This window comes from Triticum aestivum, chromosome 3A (assembly GCF_018294505.1).
Source record: "Triticum aestivum cultivar Chinese Spring chromosome 3A, IWGSC CS RefSeq v2.1, whole genome shotgun sequence".
NCBI classification, from domain to species: Eukaryota; Viridiplantae; Streptophyta; class Magnoliopsida; order Poales; family Poaceae; genus Triticum; species Triticum aestivum.
In genome coordinates, this window is record NC_057800.1 from 118,496,326 (window position 1) to 118,518,168 (window position 21,843).

General features: G+C 42.1%; 1 pseudogene; it reads right to left on the reverse strand.

Annotated features, from left to right (window-relative positions):
* Positions 1-1,597: 1,597 nt before the first annotated feature.
* On the reverse strand, positions 1,598-21,218 carry LOC123056845 (uncharacterized; annotated as a pseudogene).
* Positions 21,219-21,843: the final 625 nt, after the last annotated feature.

The window sequence follows — 21,843 nt, forward strand, 5'->3', positions numbered from 1 at the left end:
TTGTCTATGTATTCACAAATGTACTAAGTTTCCGGTTAATAAAATTCTAGCATAAATAATAAACATTTATCATGATATAAGGAAATATAAATAACAACTTTATTATTGCCTCTAGGGCATATTTTTTTTCAAATATTTCATTTATATGGAAAGCGAAATGCTTGAATAGAGCATGTAATCTTAGTTGTGTTGTTTTAAGCAAAAATGCAACAATAATTCAGATGCATGATACACATGAGCATCATATACACACAAGAGGTCATCCGCACTATCTTATGCAACCTATCCACCTCAGCAAGTCTGCCACATCAACATTTCGTCACCGGCTTACGGATGGGCCCGTCAAGCACAACACCCCTGCCAAATCACTATCCGCTATCGTTTGACCAACAAATAGAATGGACCTCTCTCTCCTTCAATAGCCCTCTCGCGAGTTGCAACCCATCCCTCCTTTCTACAGAAATATTTCCCATGGCTACAGTAGAGTGCAATGGTTGGGATCCATCTCTGCGTGAGGCCACCCCCTCTGGCACCACTGTCTGTCCGACTCCCCTCCATATCACGATTTCCCATCAATGACAGAATCAACAAACTGTGTGGGCCGGAATCTGCAACCATCGATGGCTGCGCGGCGGGGGCACAAGCTGGCAGTGCGGTGAGGTTAGATCTATCAGCCAGAGGATGCTGCAACTGGCCACCAACATGCTACTACGGGCTCCACAAGGAGCTGCAACCAGCCACCGAGTGTGCTATGAGGATGGCGCGAGCTACGAATGGTCATCGCCGACGCACATTTTGGGCGATGTTGTGCCCAGCGGCCGGCGATGCTACGACACCCATCACCTGCTTCTGCAAGGTGCGTGGCGAGGATGACAGGGTGCTACGACAATCATGATCAATACCGCGACTGTTGCGGCCACAGGGTCTGCGACGAGAGTCTGCGAACAGCGGCGCAGGATGCTATGTTCGACGAGAAGGTGCGGCTCGCTCAAAGTCAACGTTGTGCTCCTCTTGTCTCTGTTTTGGACGAAGCGAGTGAAAAGATGATCATACGGAAGAGATCAAATGGTTTTAATTGGGCCCATCGGACGTCACACGTGCGACCAGCCAGACGGTCGCCCCGATCGGCCAGTTTTTCTGGACGATTCTCCTAGAATCGTCCCCCTTCATAGCTTCTTTCAGAATTGTCACTTCATTTTTTTTCTTCATAATCCTAACAAATTAGATCTTAACTAGATAGGTTTGTAAAAAAAATGAAGTGACGATTCTAGAAGAAACTGGGGAGGGGGTGGGGGGGGGGGTGATTTGGGAGAATCACCCAAAAGAACTGGATGTCTCAATCGGCAAGACATAAACCGGCAATCTCCAGTGAATAGTAGGCGCAGACAGATCGAATGGTTTTAATTGGCCCAATCTTACTACATGCGTGCGACCTGCTATACGCTCGTGCCGGTCGCCAACCAAGAAATAAACCGGCAAGCTCCAGCGAACAGTAGCCGCAGATGCTCCAAGCGGACTCCGCCGTGTGGCCGTAACCAAACCAGATTTTTATATTCGGAAAACTCTGCCTATCTTTCTACCAACAAACCGACGAGGATACCCAGTTCTAACCCTAATGTTTCTAGATTCTGGAAAAGGGTTAGATCTATCATCACTGATAGATCAGTCAATCTAGTTTTACACAGAAAGAAAGTTGTAAACATTTTTCAAAATTCTCCAACTGAACAAATGAATTTGAATTAAAGCAGTGCCGATCAGGCTCCTTTATTTCCAGAGCCTGCAGCAGTTCCGCTCCTACTTCCAAAGGGTAAACAGGAGTGCACCGGCACAGAGTTGCCCTGCGTGCTATCGCTTGGCACCAGTATATGCTTCGCCCCGGGAGTGAGCTTCACCAGTCCTGATCTCTCCTGCACACCCCGACCACTCGATGAATTGTTGGAAACTTCTTGAATTACATGGCCTGGATGGCTGAGTGTATAACTCACGGAGTTAAGAACGCAAACAGACGAGCTTGTTGAATCTACAATATGTTGCCGAGGCAAATTGGCATGGCAAACTGAAGATGGTGCCCCATGCTGTCCGGTTATAGGCAAGAATGGTGCTGCCAGTGGTTCTTCCCCAGGGATAGGATCAGAGAAATAACCGCGAGAAGGCGGCGAATTCAGCTGATAGAATGCTGCACCATAACTGGGAGGAGGTGGACACCCCAATAGAAAAGGCTGATTGGTCTGCAAGTTTGGAAAATCACCATACCTGTTTTCATATGACAGTTGATCTCCAGAAGATACATGTGCTGTAGGAAACAGGCTACTGGAATCATGTGGAGTCATGTATTCAAACTGTGCCTGGCTTGTGCTTGAATGATATGTTGAAGCTTGAATTGTACTGGTAGAATTTACTGCAAAATCGGGAAACTTTGAGCTTGTAAAGAGAAAAAAAGGCTGTCCTTATCGCAAGAACACATTTGTCTTTATTTACATATAATAAAGCCGGGCGGAAGCCTGTTTCGAAAAGTACCTTTATGTTTCTGTGCAGTCTCGGTAAACGATTCACCTCTGGTCATGCAAACTTCGAGATCTTTGCCCATCAAACGAACTGTCTGTCTCGTAGAAGGACTAGTCTCACCGAGTTCTCTTAAGCTCAGTGGTGGACCAACAACATCCGCGTCATAAGCTTTGTTTGCCTCTCCATGCAAAAATGTGTCTGCCGATCTTGAACTCCTTATTCTTTCCATGTCAACAGCAGGTGGCTGGTTTTCCGGTTTCTGTGAACTGGAAGACAAATTCATCCAGTTTTCTCTGCGATCAAGCAATTCAGCCTCTGAATTAAAAGTTTCACCATGTGTATTTTCAAGATTGGGCACCTCCAAATTCGAATCATAGGTGCAGTCCAAATAAGTACATTCCGGTGGTGCCATATTCAGATCAATCAATGGAGCAGACATCTCTTTGTTACTAAGCTCAGCAGAGTCATCATGATCGTCTCGCTTATTTGCTTCATTAGTTTTGGTGAATGCTTCCTTGGGCATATGTGAAGTACTACTTTCTATAGCTACACATTTTTCTTCTCCCATAGATGTGGATGAAGAAGTAGCATCCGACAACAGTTTGCACAGACTTTGCTGTTGAGGTAGCTCACAACTATGCATCTTACTGCCAAGTACACCATCTGCTTCCGAGAAGTTGACATGGTTCAGTGATTTGCGACAGAGTTCTAGTACCTCCTTCTCCTTCGAATTGCCATGTTTGCGCCTTGTGTACGTTAGAATGCACTTTTTATTATTATCAATGCACTTTTGTGTGTCAGCCTTCTTCGCATCATTGATCTCCTCAGATATATTTTCTGTCTCTTTTCTGTGATGCTGTGAAGTCTCAGGTTTCTGTGATCGATGAGTATCCAGTCCATCAGGCAAGTTTGGACTTTCAAGTGTGTCCTATGTACATAATTGAGCAGCGTTATTTCAAAACATAAGATACATATTAACCGTGAGTACGAAAAATAAATACTATGAAAGTGGACATAACACATCACATTTGCACATGTATACCTTCAAACAAATCATCAGGAAGGCAGAACGAAAAGTCATTGAACATATCTTGTTATTTTTTCTGTTCTTCTTAAATTTGGCTCACGGAAATTTAGCACAAGTGTGTTATAAAGAATTCAGCTGGTCTTGCATATTTTTTTTAGAGAAAAGGCATACGCCCGACTTTATAAATAAAGCCACCAGGCAGAGTTCTGGTCTTGCATATTTGCAGCTAGTAGGTGAAACATTCATTTACACGCACTGCAAAACTAACAAACTCAGATGTTCTTCTCTAAATACAACTTGTTAGCTAGTGTCAGCCTCGGATGTCATCACCATGTTTAGGAAATACTCCCTCCATTCCTAAATATTTGTCTTTTTAGAGATTTCAAATGGACTAGCACATACGGATGTATATAGACATATTTAGAGGGTAGATTCATTCATTTTGCTTCGTATGTAGTCATCTGTTGAAATCTCTAGAAAGACAAATATTTAGGAACGGAGGGAGTATATAGCTTTTAAGTTCCTAGTAACGTAACATTTCTTGTAACCTAATGATAGACACACACACACGTGCATATATAGGTGCTCTAATAAATGACTAACATGTCTCTAACACTTTGCGTAAGAATAAATGTTTGATCCATTTTGATGCTGGAAACAATTGATATGGACACATGCACTAGTGGACTTAAAGGTGAATTAGATGAATATGCGTGTGTGTGCGTGTGTGTGTGTGCGTGTGCGTGTGCGTGTGCGTGTGCGTGTGCGTGTGCATGTGTGTGTGTGTGTGTGTGTGTGTGTGTGTGTGTGTGTGCGATCAAATATCCATATGGATTATTTAATTGTCAGTTTGAATTTTGGACAGTGAATAGTAGAATCTCCTGTTGGACACATAGTAATGGATTCATACAGACTAACTCATACACCAGATTGGACAGCTCTACATAATCAAGTCCAGTTGAATAGACCAAGAACATTGCAGAAATAATATGCAAAAAAAATAACATATCTTCCATTTATGCAACAGCTAAAGATATGCAGAATTCAAACGGTAAAATGAATGCAATAATAGAACATTTGTGTAGTTTATTATTATTATTATTATTATTATTATTATTATTATTATTATTATTATTATTATTATTATTATTATTATTATTATTATTATTATTATTAGTAGTAGTAGTAGTAGTAGTAGTAGTAGTAGTAGTAGTAGTGTATATATATCATCACATAAGATAAACAATTTAAGGAATGAGTACTGTGCGCAAACTACGGAGTTTTCTAAATCTTTCCTCATGGTACATGAAAATTCTGCCAAAAGTGTATTTACTGTACACAACACAGACATAAACCACACCGGAGACGAGGTACAAGAAGTCCAGGACGAAATCTAGGAATAAATTGCCAAGATGTAGACACACAAATATCCTTAAAATGAACTGGTATGTGCACATGTCAGATGATTTGGGCCCAAATGTCAAAGCAAAGGTTGGGTTATGTAAAAGTAACAACCAGGTGAAAGCAATTCTTTTTATAGAATAATCCAATCTTACATGCACAAATTCACAACCATGTTAGTTTACGCAGCTAAAATCACATACGACAACATGTCGTCACTCAAAAGATACTTCATGGGATGGATAAATATACTTCATGCACATACCTAGTATCATGTTTAATACGAATTCAAATCATGAAAAAAAATTCAAATACAACCGCAAATAAATAATCACTAAATTTCTAGTCAAGTAGAAAACACAAAGAAACGTGTTCTCGTCCATTTCTAGACAAAGGATGGAAAAACAATGGTGGTTACTGTTGGTTCTATAGTTTTCCACCCCTAGTTCATTGGTCTATACCTTCCCAGCTTTTCGATCTCTCAAATACATCTTCTACTTAGATAAGAATTTGTAATGCATGTTCCAAAGTACAAACATCATGATTGAAATTTTATCAGAAACAAGAGAAGAAAATAGAGACATTTAGAAAACCCTTTTCTACCAATGCAAATTAAATGTATATATAGGCTAGTTTTCTATATTGTGATCGGAATGGTCAAACTGTAGATGTATATAGTACCCGAACACGAACCATCGGATGGACCAAGATTTGGGTGCACCAGTGATCCCAAGCTTGGTGCAGACTGTAATATTTCTTATATTTTCTATTGTTCCCTAAGTTTGTGGAAGCGTTTTTATTATGGTTCTTTCGTTACATTTAGAACTTTCTATCACACTAGCTTAAGAATGAAAATTGGTACACTACAATGATTGCAAATAAGCACCTACTTCAAATGCATAGCGAGAATGCAACTCTCCCATTCAAGAATTGAGCCCATGTGCAGGCTTGTAAAAGTATACATTATATCTAGCTATCAATACATCGTGGCTGAAATTATCGTGTTTTCTTGAGAGAGAAGACCCTACCATGCGATGTAGTTGTTTTGTTCAATAAAAAGATCACATCCATGGTATTATAAAAAGTATTATTTTAACAAATATCTTATATGGTGATGATAAACCAATCATATTAACTTCCAAGTTATGGTAATTTATGAATATGCATGCCCAATTTTATCCAACATAGTGTGCACAATGTGCAAGTCCACCTTAAACGCAATCCATATATTAATTAATATACATCTATTTTATTAAGACATGCCCAAGTAAGAATTTGTATACCCAAAAACTAACGACAAAAAGATAGTAAAATATATATACAGAGAACATAATGTCTAGCTTGTTGTGTGGCTCTTGATACATATTACATTAATAATCTTGGAATAAGTTAGGAAATACATCGGTGCACGCATATAACAAACTCAAAAAAGGTGAGACAAAACACAACCAGAACACACAACTGTCAGAACCAAGACAAAACACAGCATTTCCTTTACGAGGCAAAACTTTAGTTTGCTTTTTAATTACATATGTTCAACACACCTGCTGGCCCATTGCACCTGGGGAAAAGAATACAAATAATCCAGCACTAACAAACAATGTCATCACATCCAGATAATCAATGGTCTAGCATACTGCCATCAATACCATGGTTGGAATGATGACGGCAATAGATGTGGCAACAGCAATCAAATATAGGAATTTGGGATGATTAGTTTCCCTCTTAGGTTAAGTATAGTTATTTCCTTCTCTTTCTAAGCTATCGTATTACACATCTTTTCAAGCAGTATAGGCACACACACCTCTACATAAGATGAACCAGCATTTTGATCATCAAGCAAGGAGTAGTGATAGATCCCTCTCTCTACTATGTACCCTCTTCTTTCAAGCAGCTGTGCCATCTGGCATTCTTTCACAGTACTCACCCATTGGTCAAACTATCAAAGTTCATAACATGAACGAGGAAAACAAGCTATCAAACTAAATCGGGACAGTGGTTATTGGGGATACTTGTTGTAGAACATAGCGATAACAGTTTTTGAAGAAAAGTAACATGTTTTGTGACCAAGCTGCTGATAGAACTATGTAATCAAGTGATATAATTTTAAAGAACAAATTCATAATCTAGTCCTTAGAGAGCAAATAAATGGGCTATTAAATCTTAAAAGGTGCATCACATGATGAGCCTTGTATGCAGGCATGTACTATGGGTGTATGCATATTACGAGCATTATCTCTATGTGAAATGTTAATGATTTATACAATGCATAAATTTTTTAAGCACTATATATCAGATGTGAAGAAATGAGGCTTACATTCCCACACACTTGAAACTTAGGTACAAGTTTGGAACCTAGGTGTGGATGGGTTTGCCCCATCGACATCGTACATGTTAAATTTCTATCCTATTCACTACAGGAAAAACACACTACGCTGGGTGTAGAAATCACCCGGCGAAGGATGAATCTACCTCGGCGTACCGTATGCCATGTGCGCCACTCGGCATCAATTACTCGGTGTACAGTTCATCGGTATACAACCATAAGCCGAGCGTATTATGTCGGAGTCCTGACGTACGGATAGGCCGAGGCAAAAACAGCAGCACACGGCCAAAAAAAAAAGCAACTAACGGCCAGGTCGTTGTGGTGTACCACACGGTCAGTTCACGGCGTAGAGGCATGTAAGCCATGTGGCCGATATAAAACTCTTGGCGTACTGGAAAACACAAGGCAAAAGATGACTTCCTTGTAGTGATTAATCTCCTCAACTAGCTAATTATTGGAACTCCATAATAGAGTACAAACAGCAGACCATGCATCATGCCAAACATATGGTGACAGGCTGACTGTTACATATTGGAAAGTGCCACGCGTACACCATCTTCAAAACATTGTTCCTATGCATGCCTAAGGTGTCTTGAAACATTTCCACACCAGCTATCATCACATAGATTCACATATTAAACACAACTCACCATGTAGTACAAGGTGTGAGAAAAAGGCAACACGATAGACCATGCCATATACTAATAATACTATAAGGCCATCTACAATGGGGGCGCTAAGACTGGGCGCCAGGGTTATTTTCCTGGACATTAAGTGTGATTCCCGTCCCAAACTAAGATATTGCTAGTGCATGCATATCTAACGAGTTCCAACGATCACACATGGTCTAATCAGACGGGAATATCAATATGCAAACTAGGATATTGATAGTGCGATGGTACAACTCTAGTTAGATTATTACCACTCATCAGTTAAGCAAAGCAACCAAAAACCGACCAGCAGATCAAAAGTAAAAAAAAACAGGGCAAAATAACGTAAGGATAACAACAGATGACATCATTGGGTTGACAGACAGGCAGAGGTGGGTTGTGATAGCGATGGACTGGATCACGTACCTTTGTAGCCGCGAAATTCCCCTCAGTCTCTCGCCCTCCGGTGTTCTCCGGCGTTGCAGTCGCGGCCGCCTCCTCCCCCAGCCGTCTCCGCTTCCACTTCTCCTCCTTTGCCTGCCTCACGATGGTGCACAGCGCCTCGTCGCCGTCCACCTGCGTTTGCTCCTTGCATCCGCTATCACCGCCGGGAGGCACGTCCAACGCTGGCGCTGGGTCAAAGAGGTCAGAGATGGACCGCTTTTTCGGCGGCTTAGCCGCAGCAGCAGCAGCCACGGTGGAGGCGAGCTCGTCCGCCCACCACGAGAACCTCGGCGCCTTGATAGGCGGCAGATCCTCGATGTACAAGGGAGGACGACCCTCCGCCGCTCCCTCGACCCTCATGCTCTCCGCGTACCTCCTTCGGATAAATCACAGCGGATAGATCACAAACCTCAACACAAGTATTTGTATTAATCCACAACTACCCACTAGCATGACTCTAATATCAACATCTTTATATCGCAAAACTATTGCAAGGAATCAAACATATCATATTCAGTGATCTACAAGTTTTAGGATTTTATGACTAACCATGTGAATGACTAATTCCTGTCATCTCTCTAAATAGATATAAGTGAAGCAAGAGAGTTTAGTTCTTTCTACAAAATATATTCCCATGCTCTAACAAGTATAAGTGAAGCAAAAGAGCATTATTCTACAAATGGCGGTTTTCTATGTAAAGAGAAACATGCAATCCAAGCTTCAAATGATATAAGTGAAGCACATGAAGCATACTATAAAGCCATACTCAAAAGATATAAGTGAAGTGCAAAGAGCATTCTATAAATCAACCACGGACCATCTCATACCAGCATGGTGCATAAAATAAAAAAAGAAAACTAAACACAAAAGACTCTCCAAGATTCCACATATCGCATGAACGAAACGAATCCGAAAACACACCGATACTTCTTGAAGAAAGAGGGGATGCCTTCTTGGGGTGCCTTGGGCATCCCCAATCTTGAGCTCTTTCCTCTCTTCCTTCTTCTCACATCGAGACCTTCTCGATCATCGACCACTTCATCCACAAGAAACTTCAACAGAAAACTCGGTAAGATCCGTTAGTATAATAAAACAAATCACTACTCTAAGTACTGTTGCAAACCAATTAATATTTTGTTTTTGCATTGTGTCTACTGTAATATAACTTTTTCATGGTTTAATCCACTGATATAAATTGATAGTTTCATCAAAACAAGCAAACTATGCATGAAAAACAGAATCTGTCTAAAACAGAATAGTCTGTAATAATCTGAATATTCACCATAATTCTGATACTTCAAAAATTCTACCAAAATTAGGAAAAATAAACAATTTGTATATAAAGACAGTGCAAACAGAATCAGAACCATTTGACGTTCCAGCTAAAAATGTAAAATCGTGCACTACAGCCAAAGTTTCTGTCCTGCACTGTACAAACCATCAAGCAAATGTAGACATCCTAAAGGAAAACATTGGCACATTATTTTTATAATACAATTGAATTGTACAAGGGGATAATTATTTTCATTGAAAAGTTTCTGTAATCAAGATTCACAAAGTTGCCGTGAGCATGAGCAAAGTTCAAGGAGCTCTCCCACTTCAACAATGCTTGTCTCTCTCACTTTCACTTTCCTTTTTGAAAAAGTTTTGGGTTTCCCTCTTTATTTTTGTTGTTTTTAAACTACATGAAAGCACTCAACAGAAATAATGACTCTCTAAAACTTCTAGGTTGTCTCCCAGGCAGCGCTTTTTAAAGCCATTAAGCTAGGCATATAGTGCTCAAGTAATGGATCCACCCGGATCCCAAGGTATATCAAAGCCAATTTTAATTAACAATGATTTGTAATTTAGTAGTGAGCACAAAGTAACATATATCATGCAACAACGAAGTCTAACTCTCTTCCTATGCATCGGCATGTCATAAAAGAACAATTCATGCACACAAAGTAAAGGCCAATGCATAGTATAAACAGTTTCTTGCAATTTTATCATGTGGGAAACATAGAGAGGTGGAGATATAGTTCCTTTCTCATAATAATTGCAAGTAGGAGCAGCAAGCACATGCATATTATATCTATCAAAATCATCATGTGTAATAGTAAAACGCAACCCATCAATGTAATCCTTAATAAGTGCAAACTTCTCTGATATAGTGTAGTCGGGAGAATTCAAAAAGATAATAGGGCTATCGCATGGGTGCAATAGCAACAATTTCATGTTTAACATAAGGAACTATAGCAAGTTCATCTCCATAAGCATAATTCATATTGGCATCTTGGCCACAAGCATAGCAAGCATCATCAAAAAGGGATATTTCAACAAAATCAACGGGATCATAGCAATTATCATAGCATTCATCCTTCGGTAAGCACGCAGGGGAATTAAACAATGTATGAGTTGAACAGTTACTCTCATTAGAAGGTGGTCACGGGTGATCAATCCGCTCTTCCTCCTTTTGTTCTTCGCTCTCTTCCTCATCTTTTTCATCCAATGATCTCACAGTTTCATCAACTTCTTCTTCCATAGATTCCTGCAAAATATTAGTCTCTTCTTCGACAGCGGAGACTTTCTCAATAAGCGCATTAATTTCATAATTGTATTCATAATTCTCATAACAATATTTCAGGATAGCTAAATTTTCAGGTCTATAAACCGAATCATCAAAATCTTCAAACTCTTTAAACATAGATTCAATTTCATAAGCACCCATAAAAGCAACAAAGTCTTCTATTTGTTCCACATCATAGTAATCATATATACCATTAGCATAAGAAGCTAAGGTTTTGTTATCATTAAATTCGCATAAAAAGGGAAGGTATGGAGCCTTCATCCTAGAGCAACAAGTATAATCATATCTCAAGCATAGTTGCCTAGCATACCAATTCAATATATGAATTTGATCCCATAATAGTTTCCCTTTTTGTGTAAAGCGGTAATCCCTAAAGTATTCACGTTGATCCAACGTTACTCCCATTACATAATTGAATGGGGTTTTCTTAGGATTATTAAAGTAGTACATAATATCTTTCACATAACCAGCATCGGGAGTTTTAGAAGGTTCCCCATCTCCATGAGCAGAAAGTACACCTAATTGTTTTGGTATTTCGTGTTCCATATCCATAACTAAAGATAAAGAACAACTAAGAACAGCAAATGAAAATTACTTAGTGATAAAGCAAACAAGCACACACGAGAATATTCACCCCACGCTATTGCTCCCCGGTAACGGCGCCAGAAAAAGGTCTTGATAACCCACATGTATAGGGGGTCGCAACAGTTTTCGATAAGTAGGAGTGTCGAACCCAACGAGGAGCTAAAGGCAGAACAAATATTTCCTCAAGTTCTATCGACCACCAATACAACTCTACGCACGCTTGATGTTCGGTTTACCTAGAACAAGTATGAAACTAGAAGTACTTTGTAGGTGTTGTTGGATAGGTTTGCAAGATAATAAAGGTTACGTAAATGAAAAGTAGGGGCTGTTTAGGTAAAGACACAACTAAATTAGTTTTAGTAAAGAGCTTTTTGTTACGAGAAAGTTATTTGTCCCTAGGCAATCGATAACTAGAGCGGTAATCACTATTGCAATTTTCTATGAGGGAGAGGCATAAGTTAACATACTTTCTCTACTTGAATCATATGCACTTATGATTGGAACTCTAGCAAGCATCCGCAACTACTAAATATCATTAAGGTAAAACCCAACCATAGCATTAAAGCATCAAGTCCTCTTTATCCCATACACAACAACCCCCTTACTCGGGTTTGTGTTTTAGTCACTCACGCAACCCACTATAAGCGAATCATGAACGTATTGCAACACCCTACAGTGGGGATCCCTCACGCTTGCGCGACACGGAGAACACCATAGGACAACACCAATAATAAAACATGCAACTCAAACCAATCTTGATCATCAAATAGCCCATAGGACAAAACGGATCTACTCAAAATCATAGGATAGCCATACATCATTGGGAAATAATATATAGCGTTGAGCACCATGTTTAAGTAGAGATTACAACGGGTAAGAGAGAGGTTACACCGCTGCATAGAGGGGGGAAGAGTTGGTGATGATGGCGGTGAAGTTGTTGGTGAAGATTGCGGTGATGATGATGGCCCCCGATGGCACTCCGGTGCCACCGGAAGCGAGGGGAAGAGAGCCCCCCTTCTTCTTCTTCTTCTTCTTCTTACTTGACCTCCTCCCTAGATGGGAGAAGGGTTTCCCCTCTGGTCCATGGCCTCCATGGCGTGGGAGGGGCGAGAGCCCCTCCGAGATTGGATATGTCTCTCTGTCTCTCTCTGTTTCTGCGTTCCCAGATTCTTCCCTTTCACCGTTTCTTATATTCCCGGAGATCCGTAAATCCGATTGGGCTAAAATTTTAACACGATCTCTATCCGGAAATTAGCTTTCTTGCAGCGAAAGAAGGGCATAAACTGCCTTACGGGGTGGCCACGAGGGCCAGGGGCGCGCCCCCTGCCTCGTGGCCCCCTCGGGCACTGTCTAGCGTGGATTTCTCTTCCCAAAAATCATATATATTCCAAAAAAAATATTTGTCAGTTTTTATCTCGTTTGGACTCCGTTTGATATGGACATTCTGCGAAACAAAAAACATGCAACAAACAGGAACTGGCATTGGGTCAATATGTTAGTCCCAAAAATAGTATAAAAAGTTGCCAAAAGTATATGAAAGTTGTAGAATATTGACATGGAACAATAAAAAATTATAGATACAACGGAGACGTATCAATGAACACTGTTGGAAAAGATTTGAGAAGCTCAGAAAGATGACAAAGATATCACTGAGATAAAGGAGAAGATGAGTGAAGGGAAAGCCAAAGGGTTTCGTGAGGATGAGCACGACACCTTGTGGTTTGAGGACCGTATATATATGTGCCCAATAATGTAGAGATCAGGAAGTTGATATTACAGGGAGCTCATGACTCGCCATACTCGATACACCCCGGAAACACCAAGATGTATTTGAATTTGAAGGAGCGTTTCTGGTGGACTGGTATGAAGAAGGATATTGCCGAGTATGTAGCCGTCTGTGATGTATGTCAGAGAGTGAAGGAAGAACATCAGAAGCCAGTAGGATTGCTATAGCCTATGCCAATACCTGAATGGAAGTGGGATAAGCTTGGCATGGATTTTATCACCGGATTGCCCAGGACCAAATCAGGATATGATTCTATATGGGTAGTAGTTGAACGCTTGACGAAAGTGGCTCACTTTATCCCTATAAAAACCACGTATACAAGTGCGAAGTTGGCCAAGATATACATGACCAGGATCGTATGTCTGCATGGAGTTCCGAGGACCAACGTGTCGGATAGAGGAACGTAGTTTACTTCAAAATTTTGGCATCAGTTGCACCAGACCTTGGGTACCAGACTGGAGTTCAGTACAGCTTTTTATCCGCAGACAGATGGACAGACTGAGAGAGTCAATCAGATTATGGAGGACATGTTGAGAGCTTGTGCATTAGACTAAGTATTTAGTTGGGACGATAATTTGCCCTACGCAGAGTTCTCATACAACAACAACTACCAGGCCAGTTTGAAGATGGCACCGTTCGAAGCATTGTATGGGAGAAGATGCCAAACACCGTTGATATGGGATGAAGTTGAAGACCGCCAGTTGTTTGTACCAGATTTGATTTAGGAATCAGAAGGGAAGGTTAAACTAATTCGAGATAGACTGAAGGTAGCTCAGTCCCGACAGAAGAATTATGCAGATTCAAAACGCAAGGAGGTAGTCTATGAAATCGGAGACAGAGCGTATCTGTGAGTGTCACCTCTTCGAGGTGTTAAACATTTTGGTGTTAAGGGGAAATTAGCCCCGAGATTTGTGGGACCGTACCATGTTTTGGAACGCATGGGAGAAGTTGCCTACAAGTTGGAGTTACCCGAAGGACTGTCAGGAGTACATGATGTGTTTCATGTTTCCCAGTTGAAGAAGTGTCATGCGGGGATGGTCGATATTCCTCTAAGAGATATGGTGCCCCTGGAAGCAATTCAGTTGAAAAGTGATTTGACGTATGAGGAGAAGCCTGTCAAGATTCTAGAGTTTGCTAGCCGAGTTACTCGCAGCAAGGTTATCAAATTTTGCAAAGTTTAGTGGAGCCACCATACCAAGGATTAAGCCACCTTGGAATGAGAGGATGATCTTCGCAAAGACCACCCACACCTATTTCCTAGCCAACATGAATCTCGAGGGCGAGATTCATCTTAAGGGGGGTAGGTTTGTAACATCCCAAATATTCAATTTGGAATGTTATACGTAGGTCATTCATGCATATCATATTCTATTTGATTTTCGTTTCGCGATCCTCGAAATTCTAAGCAACTCAAGGACCCTCGGAGAGAGTTGAGGATTTCACGCTTTTCATATTTGAATTTTATCAAATATCGAAACGAGGATCAGTTGTTTTATTATTTTTCTCTCCAAAAATATTTCATATTAAAATATATGAGAGGAGATAATATGATTTCTCCAAAATAAACGAAATATTGGAGGAAAAATATTAAAATCAACCTTTTGATTTTATTTGGATTTTATTGCTATTTTTATTTGATACGAAAAATATGCATTTTTCAAAAATTGCATTTTAGGCTAAGAAAATGTTTACCTTGTTCTAAATATTCTATTTAGACTGTGAAAATTTGTTTTGTTATTTTTAGATTTTTTAATTTTTTAGGATTTCTTTTCGGCGGAATATGCTAAAGAAAAAGAGGAAGCCCGCCGGACTGAACTGGGCCGCGGCCCAGCTGGCCTAGCCAGCCCCGCGCCGCCATCGTCTCCGAGCCGGACTCCTCGAGGGAGTCCGAGCCGCCGCCGCCATGGCCTCGCCCCCTCCCGCAAGCCGCCTCCCCTCTCCCTTTAAAAGCCGGACCCGGCGCCCCCTTGGAGCCCCAAGCTGCCACCGCCGCCCGCCCCCGCAGGCCGCGCCGCCAGCCCCGCCGCCGCTCACCACCTGCTGCTGCGCCGCCGCCAAGCCTTTGCCGCGCCGCCCTCCGCCGCCCCACGCTGCACCCCGCCGTCGCCCGCGCCGCCGCCCGCTCGTCGGAAGCCGCCAGAGCCGCGCCGAAGTTCGAATCACCCTAGTTACGTTTTTTAGACCGAATTGTTGGTTTTCTCGATTTAGTTTATTCAGCAAACATTCCTCCGTACGTTCGTTTTAACGAACGGTTTTCGCCCGTTAGTCACAGACAACGAACGTTCATTCGTTAGCCTGTTCGTCGTTTTTCTTTTTCTTGGGTTTTTCGAGATTATTTTTTATCACGATTTCTGATCCGATTTTCGTTTTAGTTTTTCTTTTCGCTCGTTTATCGAAATAAGGCGATTCAAGCGCCTAGATCTTCGTCTCGAAGCCCTCTTTCCGTTTAACCAACTTGAACAAGATTTTGGTACTATAAAATTAGACTTTAGTCCAGATTAGTAATCGGATCTTGTTTCTTTCGCAGTTTGTGTTTCGTTGCTCCGTTTGATTTGATTCTTTTTGCAAACCGGAGTTCTTAAGTTGAACTTTCTGGTTAGATCTTCTTATTTGAGTTTTACCTGTGCATCTTTGTTTGATTGTTTATGTATGCTATTGTTTGTCTGCGATAGAATACCCGGAGTGCGAAGCGTGCTACTACGAGTCTCTAGGTTTCACGGATCATCAGCAAGGCAAGTAACACTTTGATCATACCCCTTTATTACCCAGTTTTTATGCATTAGTTCCAATCCTCAAACACTGCATGATTAGGATGTGATTAACTTGTGCGTTTGGGAAGTAGATGATGAGGTAGAACCTATTACCTGTTTTATTATCAAACCCTCGGGAGTTACCTCTAGTTGCTTATATTGCTATGCTATGCTCGTAGACGTGGATCGGGTTTGAATGTATCCATGACAGATGTGAGATTGTTAATTAACGGTTCAACTTAAGGTGGCTACTTTAATATACATCTGGGTGGATTGCTTGTTTTGGCACCTGGAGAATCCAGTGTTGTCCTAGGATATCCCAGAGTACCCGTGTGATCATCCTACGGTCCGCCACCCAAGCTCAAAGGGATCTTAAGATTATTCATGCTAGAAACTTCCGTGTGCAGCCACAAAGCCATTATGGGCTCTGGCATAGTATGAGTAAGCTATGTGACCTCTTTCAGTGATGGGCTAGCAGATGTAGAGGGAAAGTAGGTGTAACTGTCCACCCAGAGTAAAGAGTAAATGCTTCTGAAAGACTGTGTCTCGGTCATCCGTTTCTCAAACATCATGTAGTGCGAGAAATCCAACGGAGGAGATCGAGTCTTGCGGGAAAAGTGCACAAACCTCTGCAGAGTGTACAATCTAATCATGGTTAGTCGTGCCCCCGGTTATGGACATCTTGAGTATCTAGTACTTGAATTTTCCTTTTGTATCTCATCACTCTAAATTAATTTGTTGGGTTAATGAACTACTTTAAATGGGATTGAGTTAGAGGAACCTTCTCAGTGATGTTTCAACTACCATGATAGTTAAAATAAAACTTATTCTTTTGTTGTAGAAAAAAATTGGCTTTTCGCAATAACATTATAACCATACAGCCTCCACCAGCAAGATATGCATATAGTGTTAGCATTATTTCTGTTCATTGCTCTATTATGTTACATTGCCAGTATATTCCATGTGCTGACCCATTTTCCGGCAGCAACATATCACGTTGCAGACTTTTCAAACGAGGACTAAGGTTCGCTAGGTCGTTGCCGTGCAGCTCAGCTATGTCGTTGGAGTTGATGGACTCACTTTATCTTCGGAGCCTTCCGCTGTTATTGTATTAGATGGCCTTAAGCCATATTTATTGTAATAAGTTCTCTTTTGAAGACATTCGACGTAATAAGTGTGTGATTGCTATACTGTTATAAATCCTTCGAGTACTGTGTGTGTCAGCATTACCGATCCAGGGATGACACTGAAGTACAGAGACTTGACCGTTTGAGGTCGGGTCGCTGCACGGAGTTCGGGTGGAGAACACCCTACGAGTGTGGGCGATCTCGAGGTGGAGGGGGGCAAGGGGGCTGACCGAGTACTTCCTCTCCGCCGGCTACCGCCACCTCCCGAGGGGCACTCCGGTCATGTTCCGAGTCGAATAGGTCAGTAACAACGGCTATCCTATCGGGCTCATCTAGTAACATCCATGTTTTTTCTGTTAACAATATAATTTTGTCACAAAGTAAAAAACCAACAGGTAAACTATCATGGGTTAAACTGGGCAGCAGCAAAAGCCGGTCGAAGGTTGTCTCATCCCATGTGCAAATTGTTCGGAGTTGCCTGCAAGTGGGTTGATGATATGCAAGCGGACAGCGGGTTGCGGTTTAAAAAAAAAGAAATGAAAAGTGCACAGTGGGCCATCCGTGATGGTACCAGGACCTTGCTGTCGGCTAGCCTAGCGGGTGGCCACTTGGATCAGTAAGTAGCTGTCTGGGCCCTCTCTCTATCTCCTCTTTTTCCTCAATTCACTTGTCTGTTCTCCTCTCTACCCACCGGACCTGGCCCTGCCCCACCCTCTGCATGTGACTTCGATCGAGTGCTTTTCTGCTTTTCTCGTGTGCTGCTTCCTGGTTTGAGATTCTCGTGTCGTGCATGTGACTGGGTGGGCACGCAAGATGAGATCTTGCACGGACGTGCTGTCTGCTGATTAGGCAGTACTACTAGTAGTAAGTGTTCTGCGTAGAAAGCTCTAGTCGTAATACTATAATTTAATTACCACAAGAATGGTACTATAATTTAATTAGCACATGTGATTTGGTAGCTTGCCGTAGTTGTTTGAGTTATACAAGTGATAATTCATTAATTATAGGTGATAGTGTGAGTCTGTTCTAGCAGGTTAGTGCTGACAGCTGCTCTCTATGTTGTTACTATATTTTCTTTTTGCGGGGGAGGTTGTGAATATATTTGATAGTGTGATAATTCAGGCAGGCGTATACATAGGTATATATAGAAGACTAGTGCGAGTCATCCCTTGTGTGGAGGTTTCCCTTGCTGCGTATGCGTTTATTGTACCAATAGTTCGGAAATAAAAGAGAAAAGAAGATCAAGTCAAGCGTCCTTGGCCAAGAGTTTTATTTTCACCTGTTGTTCACGGTAACATTGTTGTGATCAGTTTTTAGGGTGAAACCCAACATGTGGTGTCAGAGAAAGGCTAAGATTTGAAGCCACCCTTTAACCTAGAGAGATAGACGGTCATGCTAGCGCCTCAGCACCGACAACCCTCATTTAGGAAAATGGCAAGGAGACGACAGTGAGAACGTTGTTGTCAAGCAAGCAACATGGCAATCGCACATGTTGGCCGAGGTGCCAAAGAGAGGCACCAAAAAGACCATCGAGATCGTCTTTGGGGGACCAAGGAGGCGATAGCAGTTGCAAGCGGCCGTCAATGTGTGCACTTGAGGGCTAGAACACTTTGTTGCTTGGAGTTTTGGAAAAGTCAGCTTATGTTGAAGAAAGAATATAAGAAGATAGAGAGTTCTGAGTATACTACCAGACCACTGTACTCTCTATCTTCATCTTCCAATGTGGGGACACATGAGTATTAATTTTTTATGTAGATAAGTGGTTTCTGAAAGGATGCATGCAATTAACCGTACTACGCGCGATCAGCAGAATTGTTGACAGCTTATGTCTTAGGCTAGTCATAGTGAAAGTAACTTAGCTAGTAACATAACACATCCGAAGACAAATTTGCTTGTGCCAATTAGCTAAGGCTGACCATAGTGGTAGTATTTTAGCCGGTATCATGCACTCAGGAATAGTAAACACGCTGATGTGGCAGAGAATTAAAGAAGAGAGAGAGGGTTAGAGTATTCCCTCTCTCCCAGTTTACAGAGCGTGCGCGTACCCCTAGATCGTTAATTTGACTAACCTAATACAAGTCATATATTACAAAAAATATACCAATATAAACTTCAGATGTTCTATTTTCAAAAGATATAATTTTGTGGTATATAGTTTATATTAGGCTGATAAAATTGGTAACCTAGGTATACGCGTATGACTTGTAAACTGTGATGGAGGAAGTAACATAGATTGATATCATATCATATTAAATGCTATACTACTTTGTGTCATGCACGGAAATAAATATGATCATTTATGATACTACTCTATGATACTAGTATCAATGTTTTAAATAGTGGGCTATGGAAAATAGCGGCAGGCCTCCAAATCAACTATAGCGGGTTATTTATGAAGACGGTCGTTTAGCAGCACCCTGCTGAAAAGGCTATAGTGGGGCTATAGCTATAGCCGGCTATTTAAAACTATGACTAGTATGCACTATGAAGGTAGTATCATACAATAGTATCATATGCATGATACTAGTATATGACACTCCCCACTATGAGTAGCCTAATGAGGAGAGAGGTGTTTAGGGTAACATACCACTATGCATGTGCTACAAAATAATTTTAGTGGATGATGACGTGACATATTTGATGATATGAAAGGTTGCATGTTGAAAAAATTAGAGTTAACAGGGATCAACTATTTAAGTATTGGAGATTATAGATCATATAGCACAGCCCAAAGCTCATTGGTAGGGTCGCATAGTTGCATGAAATAAAACTAGAAACCCGTACAGGCTTCCCCACGTGATTCGTCTAACAATATTGTTTTTGGGTTAAAGATAGTTAAACAAAGGGATCTATAATTCAGAGCAATACGGCTCTATTCCTCAAATGATAGATGTGTCATTTACAAGTAAATAAGAAATAATGTCAGGGATCGAGGTGTTCCAAAAGCTAGAGGATCTAGTATAGGAAACTTTCACAAAATCATGGGTAAGATGATTGCATTCCATGGTGGTTGCTACCTCCGTGCCTTGGTATACATCCCGATGCTGTATAGACTCGACAGGAAACTGTAATTTGATAGCAATCAACTCGACAAAATGAGTTCAAAAAAAAAAAACTCAACAAAATGAGCACTCAAATAAGGTAAGAACCATGTTGTTGCCGCTATGAAATTCATTCGATCGTCGCGAGCAATAGTACCAGTTGCGCCATCAAGAGTCTCCGAATAGAATGAAACATCCATATTGATTTTGACTACCTCGTCTCAACCTATTCCGCATCAGATTACTCATTCGATCAGAACTTTTAGGTGTTGAGGCTTGGATAAAATTGCTCGCTAGAGCCTTGATTGAAAGTGTCGTTCTGTCAGGCGTTTGGATTTTCTCAAAATTGAGAGTAAATTGCATAAAATCATCACTTTGAAGGCTAAGTTTGCAAAAAATACTAGGATACAGTTTCTTTGCAGAAAGCACCACGTTTTGCATAATTCTTTTGCAAAAACCACTAATCGGCGGATCGGGTCGCGTTAAGTCAGTTTATGACAGTTGGAGCCCATTTTTTTGCCTACGTGGCATAACATTTCGTGTCAGATCAGTGTTATTCCAAATTTACAAATGAGTCCTTAGATTTTACACAGACACCCCTAAATAAAAAAACATAAACGCAATCCCCTTCCCAGGTGCATCAACCCCGACGCCGGCCCTCCCCCCTCCTGCGCCTTCTCGCGCTCGCCGGCGAGCGACGACGACCATGCCTCACTGCCATCCCCTCCCCAGGCGCACCAACCCCGACGCCGTCCCTCCATCCCGCCTCCCTGCTTCCTCGTGCTGGGCCGCGAGCGCCTCACCACCGGGAGCTTCAGCGAGCCAAAGGCGATGACCACCAGGATCCTGGGCCACCAGATCCAGCCGTCCTCCGCCGCCCTTGCTCGTTCCTGGCCGGATCCCGCTGGTAGAGCCCCGTCCCTGCTGCCTCCTCTACATTGGCCGCCGCCTATGGCCTTCTCTGCCTCGTCCTGTTCTGGATCGAGGAGAGCGACGACCCGATCCATCGTCCTGTTCTGGGGCCGCGCCCATGGAGGCTTGGGGCGGCAGATGAACCTCGCCGGCGTCGAGGTCGAACTGCTCCTCGGCCAGCAGGCGGCAAGGGGAGGGCCATGGGAGGCGTCCTCTGCCTCGGTGCAGCAATGGCGACGGCGGCCTCTGCCTCGTCTGGGGTCAGGATGGGGGCTGCCAAGGTTGGAACGGGTGGTGGCCGTGGTCGGGAGGGGCGACGGCGGTCGGGGTCGGGATGGGGGCCGCTGAGGTTGGAATGGGTGGTGGCCGGGGTCGGGAGGGGCGATGGTGGTTGGGGTCGGGATGGGCCTGCGACAAATTCTTTTGGTAAGGAGAGAAATTTGGGTGCTTTTTTGCATGAAACCTAAACTGTTATGCCACGTAAGCGAAAAAAGAGCCCCAACTGTCATAAACTCACTTAACGCGGCCCGATTCGCCGATCAGTGATTTTTGTAAAAGAATTACGCAAGACGTGGTGCTTTTTGCAGAGAAACTATATCCTAGTGTTTTTCGCAAATTCTGGTACCAATATTTCACCGGAGCCCGGTTCCAGCTTTGACAGGATGTCCATTGTAATAGAACCCGATCTAGCTTGCATCATAGCTTATGGAATAACATCGA